The sequence below is a fragment of the Alexandromys fortis genome, unplaced genomic scaffold, assembly GCF_014885135.2.
Source record: "Alexandromys fortis isolate MF-2015 unplaced genomic scaffold, M_Fortis_MF-2015_v1.1 scaffold_0, whole genome shotgun sequence".
NCBI classification, from domain to species: domain Eukaryota; kingdom Metazoa; phylum Chordata; class Mammalia; order Rodentia; family Cricetidae; genus Alexandromys; species Alexandromys fortis.
Window position 1 is genome coordinate 11,093,155 of NW_026067949.1, and position 8,027 is coordinate 11,101,181.

Consider the following 8,027-nt stretch of genomic DNA (forward strand, 5'->3'; position numbering starts at 1 on the left):
ATATGTGCTCTCCACATATACACTCCACAAATACACAAAACAATTAACAAACTGTAAATATTTCATGTTTTAAATTTGTAAGAAAATAAAAATTTCACAAAGGAAATGGTGTGAAAAGAAAAACACGTTTAAATTATCTTTCCCCAAGATGCAAGCTATTCCATAAATTAGGATATAAAAGAGTAGACAGATAAATAAGAGGGATACATGCCAAAATGTAAATGATGTCCTCTTTATATTGTGAAATTAGATGCTATATAGAAATGATATTTTCATCCAAAGTATCTACTTGAACTACACCTTGATGCATCAAATACTCTCCCTCACTAGGAACGTTTCTTATCTGGTCAGTGGATTGGAATCTAGATGAATTAGTTTGTAGGTACAGCGACCAACTCTTGAGACTTAAGCCTCTTAAGAAGCACCTTTATAAACCAGAGCCTCACCCAAATAAATACTTTTTCACTGTCAGAAATCTTCTTTCTTTAGGAGTTGGTTAACATATGTAAGACATACTCTCCTATAGAAAAATTAGCTTCTTCACGACCCAGTCAGAACTCAGCACAGAAATGATTTACGATCCAGGTGATGATGCAATGGACATGGAGTACTGAGCTGTCTCGGGTGACACAGATCTTCCTCTTCACTTGGAAGTCCTAAAGTCCTTTTCTGCTGAGAAGTTCTTCTTCCACTGAATATGGCGAGAGAAAATGGAGGAGTAATGCAGCCCAGTGTCTCATAGGATTTGGTCCACAGCTTTTGGTCCACCATTGTCTTGCCAGGGTGTGTGTAAACTATCAACTATTTCTAAGCAATCAGTTTTACCAGAAGTGGGCTTAAAGGAGTTTGATATATACTATTGAGTTGGAAATATAATAGATTTAATACCTTTGCTAACTTAATACCATGAGAAATGAGGATCTTACAAATATTGAAGATAAAAATTCTATGTGAACCAGTTGCTTTATAGGAAACAACAATTATGATAACCTCTGGCCCTAATATGAAGAATAAACCAAGGAAGTATGGCAATACTTAATCCTATATACAGCTTCCCAGAAAGCACAAGTAACTAGGTCAGGATTTTTGGGGGTTTTGTTTGTTTGTTTGTTTGTTTAACACTTTCCCAACCTGATAGTCCTCAGCCTCGATCTACATAACAGTTCCATTTAAAGCACAAGACATCTCTGCCTTTAGAGCACTTGAATTTGGGAGCTGCACAGCCACCTGTCATCCTTTCAAATAATACTCTAAATGCAGAATGGCAGGGAGTCCCATGAGTATAGGTGTGGATGTTTCTGCCCAGCTGTATGGCCTACCACCCCAGGGCCAGCCAGTCCTCACAATGCCATCAATGCTAACTGAAAGAAAGCGTAAGGCAAAATGTGGCACTCACATGCAAAGGAATATTATGCTTATGTTTTCAAATTCAAACAATCTCCATGTTTATCAAGAAAGGAACCATGCACCCCTAGCTCCCAGTCAATGGCAACTGATAACAATACATACTTAAGTACTATGAAGACATTTATGAAAAAAATGTATTTAAGGTATAAACAATGGCATAATAAAAATCTCAACGTTTACCTTAAAGGGAAGAAAAGAGTTTAGAGTCAAATATGAATGACCCTAGTATGGAAACACAAATTCAGATTTCCCTAAATTCCATGTTACAATGTGGTAAGAGTTTCATAAAGATTTTATAGCTATAAAAAAGAAAGTCATAAATCAAGACATGTTGTAAATGATTGGTAGAAACACCAATGTAGCCAACTAAAGAAAGCTCTACTATAGGCTTCAGATGCTATCTGATGACAATCTGGGTTTGGGGTTAGTAGAAGCTAGTGGTCTGCTAAGTTAATATAACCCCAGAATTTCATGTGGTAGTCCCAGGATGATGAGTGAGATATACAGAGATGGGCAATGGAATGACTGTGAAGGAGGCTAAAAGAATAGCCAGAGTAATTTGGTTCTAGGTCTCTGTGGTGATTAGAATAAGAATGGTCCCCACAGGCTCATATATTTGAATACTTAGTCATTAGAGAGCAGCACTACTTAGAAGGATTAGACACTGTGGCCTTATTTGAGTAGGAATGGCCTTGTTGGAAGAAGTGGGAAGTGTGTCACTGGGGGTGGGCTTTGAAGTTTCAAAAGCCCAAGCCAGACCTAGTACCTTGCTCACTTCCTGCTGCTTGTGGTTCTGGGTATAGGATCCTCAGCTACTTCTCCAGCTATATCAGCCTGGATGCCCCATACTGATTCAAAGAGTGTTCCAAGATAGCTAGGGCTACACAGGGAAAAAACGTATAAAAAAAACACAAACAAAACAAAAAAGGACTAACAAATACATAAAAAGAGACCTTCAGACTGTTAGTGTCTAACTAACAGTTTCACATTAGCAAACACACACCGTAGGCCTGCAAGAAAGACGCTTTCAGTGAAAGATTAAATGAACACACACAGTGAGGAACATCAGGCCTGCATATTTAAAAGACAATACATTTCAGGAGCTTCCTGAAGAAACCCTGAAATAGAGAACAGAGTTTCAGAGGACAGCATGAGACTTCTCACCTGTCTTCTGGCAGAGGGATGTACTGGGAAACTCAGAAGGAGGACTACCATTATGACCAAGTTGTCTTGAGAATTAAATTGCAAAGTGAGGTTCCATTCAGATGATAATGTTGGCACTCCAAGATCATTCAGTTTATTTTTGGAATCAAATTAGGTTTACCGTAATGAAGCTTCTTAAGTATTCCAAATAGATACATGTATATGAATCTTTCTGGAATCCCCATCTTAACTTCTATTTTGGAACAAGGAGGAGGCTGGACTTTTCTTGGTGACCAACCCAGGGTTTCCTATGCTCAGGCATTCTGATGTCTCCAAGTCCAAACAAAGGAGACTGAAACGCAGTTGCTATGGAATGTACTAATTAATTACATTTACTTTACATAATTGGCGTTAGGGCTTTTTGAACAAAAATGCAAATTTATGGAAATTGGTTGAAATCTTTATGCAAAGTAATATAAAAGTGGACTCCTAAATTATTGGGAAAAATAAGGTAGTTTTAATTGAACAGCTAAAAGATTTGTACTTTGTTACATGATTACATCTAGTAAACTCGATTTAAAAAATCAGTTCATTTGCTTTTATCTAACCCTTCCGTCTCTTGCTCGGTATTGTTGCTATAATTATCACCAATAAGGGACCAATCTTATTTTCTATCTTACTTTGCATCACGCGTTGGTTCTGTAAACAGAAATGGAATATGTTATTCTTTTGAACAGAGCCTCGTGCATTACAAATTAGGCAGAGTTGGGCCAAAGCATAGCAAAGCAGCCAATTATTGCTTATAGAGGACACAATGCAGCACCCTGCTCATTTGCTACTTTGCAGAGGGAATGACTTTGCTTTAGAGCCAGCCGTTCTGCAAAGGATCCTTGTGGCACAGTGGTAAAGATGGCCTTGCAATCAATAGAGTGTACCTGACAACTGTGGCAGGAACCTGTGATGCTGACGGATATGGAGTCAGTAATACAACGAAAAGCACGCCGAGATGCCCATGATACAGGAGTGAATACTGATAAATGACGCCTTATTTTTCAAGGGCCCACAAATGGGAATGCACAGGGCAAACACTAAATGACGGAAGGGAGAAATTAAATATTGTCAGGTTAAGAGGCACAGACATTACCACACAATTAAGAAGCTGCTAATTATTGGTGGACAACTCCCCAAATTCATAGAGGTTCAATTTAACATGCATTCCGTTCATCAAGAAATTAAACTGACCTCCAGACTCCGAGGGGGGATGGTAGCATCACAAGATTCCAATAATTACATTAATCCTTGAACTTTCATATTCGGGATTTTTCTTGGAAGTGGTGGGTAGTGGATGTGAGAAACAGAATGGGTGTTGGGGGCTCTAGCACTGTTTTATCCCCTCCTTTGAGCTAATTATTCCTTAAAATATGGTTGGAATTCAGCTTCAATTATTCTCCTTAGATTCCTACCATTAAGTAGAATGTGATGTGAGATTGTTAAAGAATATTCAAAGCTTGTCAGCTTCTCATCAGGGATCGTGGGTGAATTGATCTTGCTTGACAAAGATGGGGCTGCACTCACACCGTTGCTCCTCTGGAATGAGAAGTAGCTAAAAGACCAATCTTTGCTTGTAGTATGAAGCAGAGGAATAAAAATTTTAATTCTAATGATTGCCTTAGATACTCAGAGCTTTCAGGCTCTGAAGTCTGTGGCCTTGTTACTCAGTACTTAGGCTCATAAGCCTGCTGCTGCACTTTTCCTGTATACCCCAAAGAAACTAAGAAATAGAAATGGGCGAAAGAAAATGGACTTACTTAGAGTTTGGTCTGATAGAGGGGAGGGGTGATCTCACAGCTGATACCAGGGTTCTAGGTTCTCAAGTGCCTGAACAGGGAGCCCAGCAGAGTGAAGCAGTAGCTTTTAGAAGCCAACTTGGTTTAGCATGTGATAACGCACTCACAAGCAGGAGGGTACTAAGCAGGAACAGAGAGAGTTCAGTAGCTTCATTGCCTCCTGTACAAAATGTTAAGTTTTTATGTTACTTTAGTGGGTTTGGCTTATTTGCATAATGTGCAATTTTTACCTTATTTGCATACCATGGGCTTTTCCGTGTACACTCTGCCTCGTATATATAATTCCATGCCCAGCTTCATGACTCCCATGCTCCGTGACATTGTAAATCTCTACCCAAGGATAGTCTTCGGTCAGTTTTGGTGAGTTTGAGCCTGAGGTTTTCTACTTTACTACTTTGCAACTGTTTGTCTTTCCCATCCATCTTCTGTAAGGTGTTGTAGAAGACCTTCCTTTGGGACATTACTGTGCTTGATGCTCCGCTCTCTCCTCCTGTCTTAGGGGAGAACCTTGCTTCCTCCCTACCATGCCCATGGCCATCTTCAATTCACAGAGAGCCATGAGTCAAGGACTAGAACATATGAAAGTGCATCTGTGGCACAAGCTCTCCCGTCAGTTCCCAGAGGGAAAAGAAACTGGACCCTCAATGGTGCCTCAACTTCATTCACTGCATGCTTCTCTCACTTCTATTACAGGAAATTAGTCCTGAGAAGAAATATAGAAATGCAACTCGTTCAAGACTGCTACAAAACCAAAGCTTCCCTGGCAACCAGAGTAACCAGGCAACCAAAGTAACGAGGTCCTAACAGAGAGGACTGCCTTTGTGCTGTCAAGCCCGACTCTACCTCAGACCTCTGCTGTCCAGCTAGCCTTAGGGCTTCATCTGGAAAAGGATGATAGGTCTTCAGGCCTCTCACAACTCTCCTCTTCTCCCTTCTCCAAATTTCAGCTGTGCCGAGGAGAAAGTAACAGTGTGTGGAAAGTCCTGAGATAGGCAACAAGAGACAGTTGAACTTCTGACACCATGTGGTTAGGGGCACACACTCTCCTGTATAATAATTTACCAGCAGCCTGCTTCCTTCATATGCACATGCTGTGCATGCACAACTGCCTCCAAGAAATGCACCAAACAGCATTGGCGCCTTGAACTTCCCACTTGTACCTGGCTATGCATGTTCCTATCTCTGAGCAATCATCTTCTCTTCTCCTGGTAATAACTAAATTGTGGTTGTTTCTATTCAAGTGTATTTGCAATGTATCTGGGTATGAAAAGTAGAAAGGATATTCCAGTATGAGCATTTTTTGTATGCATGCACAATAAGACATAATTGTGTCCCTTAGTTAGCTTCTAGCGAGGATCCTGTGAATAATGGGAAGTACATATTATTGGAATCAGGGCATTGTGGGGAAGGACACACACAGAACAGGAATACCTATATAACCCAATCTAACAAACAAAATAGAGAACCACCCAAACTGTACCTCTTTAGAAGTCATTCCCTCCTTCCTTTATACCCCGTAAGGAGAAACCTGAGAGGATATCCCGGAGCCCATGAGTAGAACTCTTATTCCTGCAGCCTGCTGTTAGTCCTGGCAGTATCTGTAATCAGGACCATTGCATTTGTTCAAAATGAAGTTACCTTACTTCTTTCACAGATCTGTGTGAACCGTTATTTCTAATTTTTGGATATGAAAACAAGAACCTGAAAATACCCAACCCAGACCCCAGCACTAAAAACAAGGCTTACCTGGGTTTGAATGCCCACTGCAAAATTGTGATGGTGTGAGTTACCACTGTGAATGTGTTGGGAAGAGGGAACTTTACATCACAAGGCTGTACACTTAAGACGACACAAGTGTCCCTCTTGATCCTATTCTACAGTGGATAAACTATGTGTGAGTAGATTTGCTTTAAAAAGTAGCCTGTTGGGAAACAGCCTTCCCTGGCCCCCTCGTTCTCTCTCTCCACACCACGCGTCCTGCCATGGTAAGATCCAATAAGAAGGCACTTGACAGATGTAGCCCTTTGATCATAAACTTCCCACACTCTGCAACTTCAATGAAGAAATGTCTTTTCTTTACAAATTACCCAGTGTGTGGTGGTCTGGGATAGTAGCAGAAAATGGGCTCAGACAGGGATATATTAAAAGGTGTAAAAAATGAAACTTTGAGATAATTAGCATCCGTGTTCCTAGATTAAACATATAACAAACCTGACTGAGAAGTTCACTTCTCCTCGCTTAGTGATTGGCATCACATAGTTCACGTTAGCACGGTTGTTAGCAGCAGCGAGGTGATTATGTCACATTTCCTTCTTCCCTTCTTGTCTCTCTTCATTCATTATTCATCCTTAAGTTAAAGCTCTTCAGTTGCCCTGTCCAAAACTTCCAGGAGAAATGCTTGCCAAAATTATGAGAGGTCCACATTCAGAAGGACATGGAAAAAAAAAAAAAAAACCTTGAGATATTCACTTCAAATAGTTGAGCACTGTGACATATAAATTAGATGCCAATAAAATTGCTACAAAACAAACAGAAATCGTGAGTTAACTGGGAAATTGATACCAATAAAATTATCAGAATAATTAAAGTCTGCTTACCAGTTCATTCACAAATTCTCTCAGTGTATTGTTCATTAAACATTTTATGCAACAATGGAATTAGACTCATGCATATAAATCAGTCTCCACCCTGCCACCATCATCAGGAGAAAAGAGGCAGATGTGTCAAATATCATTTAGCACAAACAGAAGGGTACTGAGTCAACGAGAACAGCTTCAGAATTGAGATATGAGGAGAGGGGGGGTTCAGGAGGGGGGATGGACATACCAGGAGCACCAGGAATGTTATAAAGGATCCTTGGATATGGTGGACTTGGAACTTGGGTTCTATAGTATGATAGATGTTTATGGAATAAAATGCATGTCAGGTTTTGGAAAGGCACAGGAAAGGAAGTCACCAGGAGGCAGGGTAAATATGGATTGAACTTCAAGCAAAATATTTTAATAATGACAACATGGACCTGAAGAAAAAAGTTCAGTCTTACTGAACATATTAATTACTAGTCTTATTATTAAAAAGTATCTGAAAAACAAATTACATAACGAAGGATTTGTTTTGACTTACATTTTAAGTGGAGTCCATCATGGTAGGCAAGTCCTGCAGCCAGCCATAAGGCTGCTGGTCACATTGAATCCTCAGTTAAGAAGCTGAGAGTGAGTACATCCCATTTTCATCTTTTTGGGTCTGGGTTACCTCACTCAGGATAGTGTTTTCTATTTCCATCCATTTGCATGCAAAATTCGAGAAGTCATTGTTTTTTACCGCAGCATAATACTCTAATGTGTATATATTCCACACTTTCTTCATCCATTCTTCCATTGAAGGACATCTAGGTTGTTTCCAGGTTCTGGCTATTACAAATAATGCTGCTATGAACATAGTTGAACAAATGCCCCTGTCATATGATCATCGGGCATCTCTTGGATATATTCCCAAGAGTGGCATTGCTGGGTCCAGGGGTAGGTTGATCCCGAATTTCCTGAGAAACCGCCACACTGCTTTCCAAAGTGGTTGCACAAGTTTGCATTCCCACCAGCAATGGATGAGGGTACCCCTTCCTCCACAGCCTCT

General features: G+C 40.2%; 1 long non-coding RNA gene across 1 annotated transcript in view; it reads left to right on the top strand.

Annotated features, from left to right (window-relative positions):
• LOC126506610 (uncharacterized) overlaps positions 1–7,218 on the top strand; it is a 262,482-nt gene extending 255,264 nt beyond the window's left edge. The window contains exon 5 of the long non-coding RNA XR_007593271.1: positions 5,091–7,218. This is a non-coding gene — a long non-coding RNA (uncharacterized lncRNA). The remainder of the gene's footprint in view (positions 1–5,090) is intronic.
• The last annotated feature ends 809 nt before the right edge of the window (positions 7,219–8,027 follow it).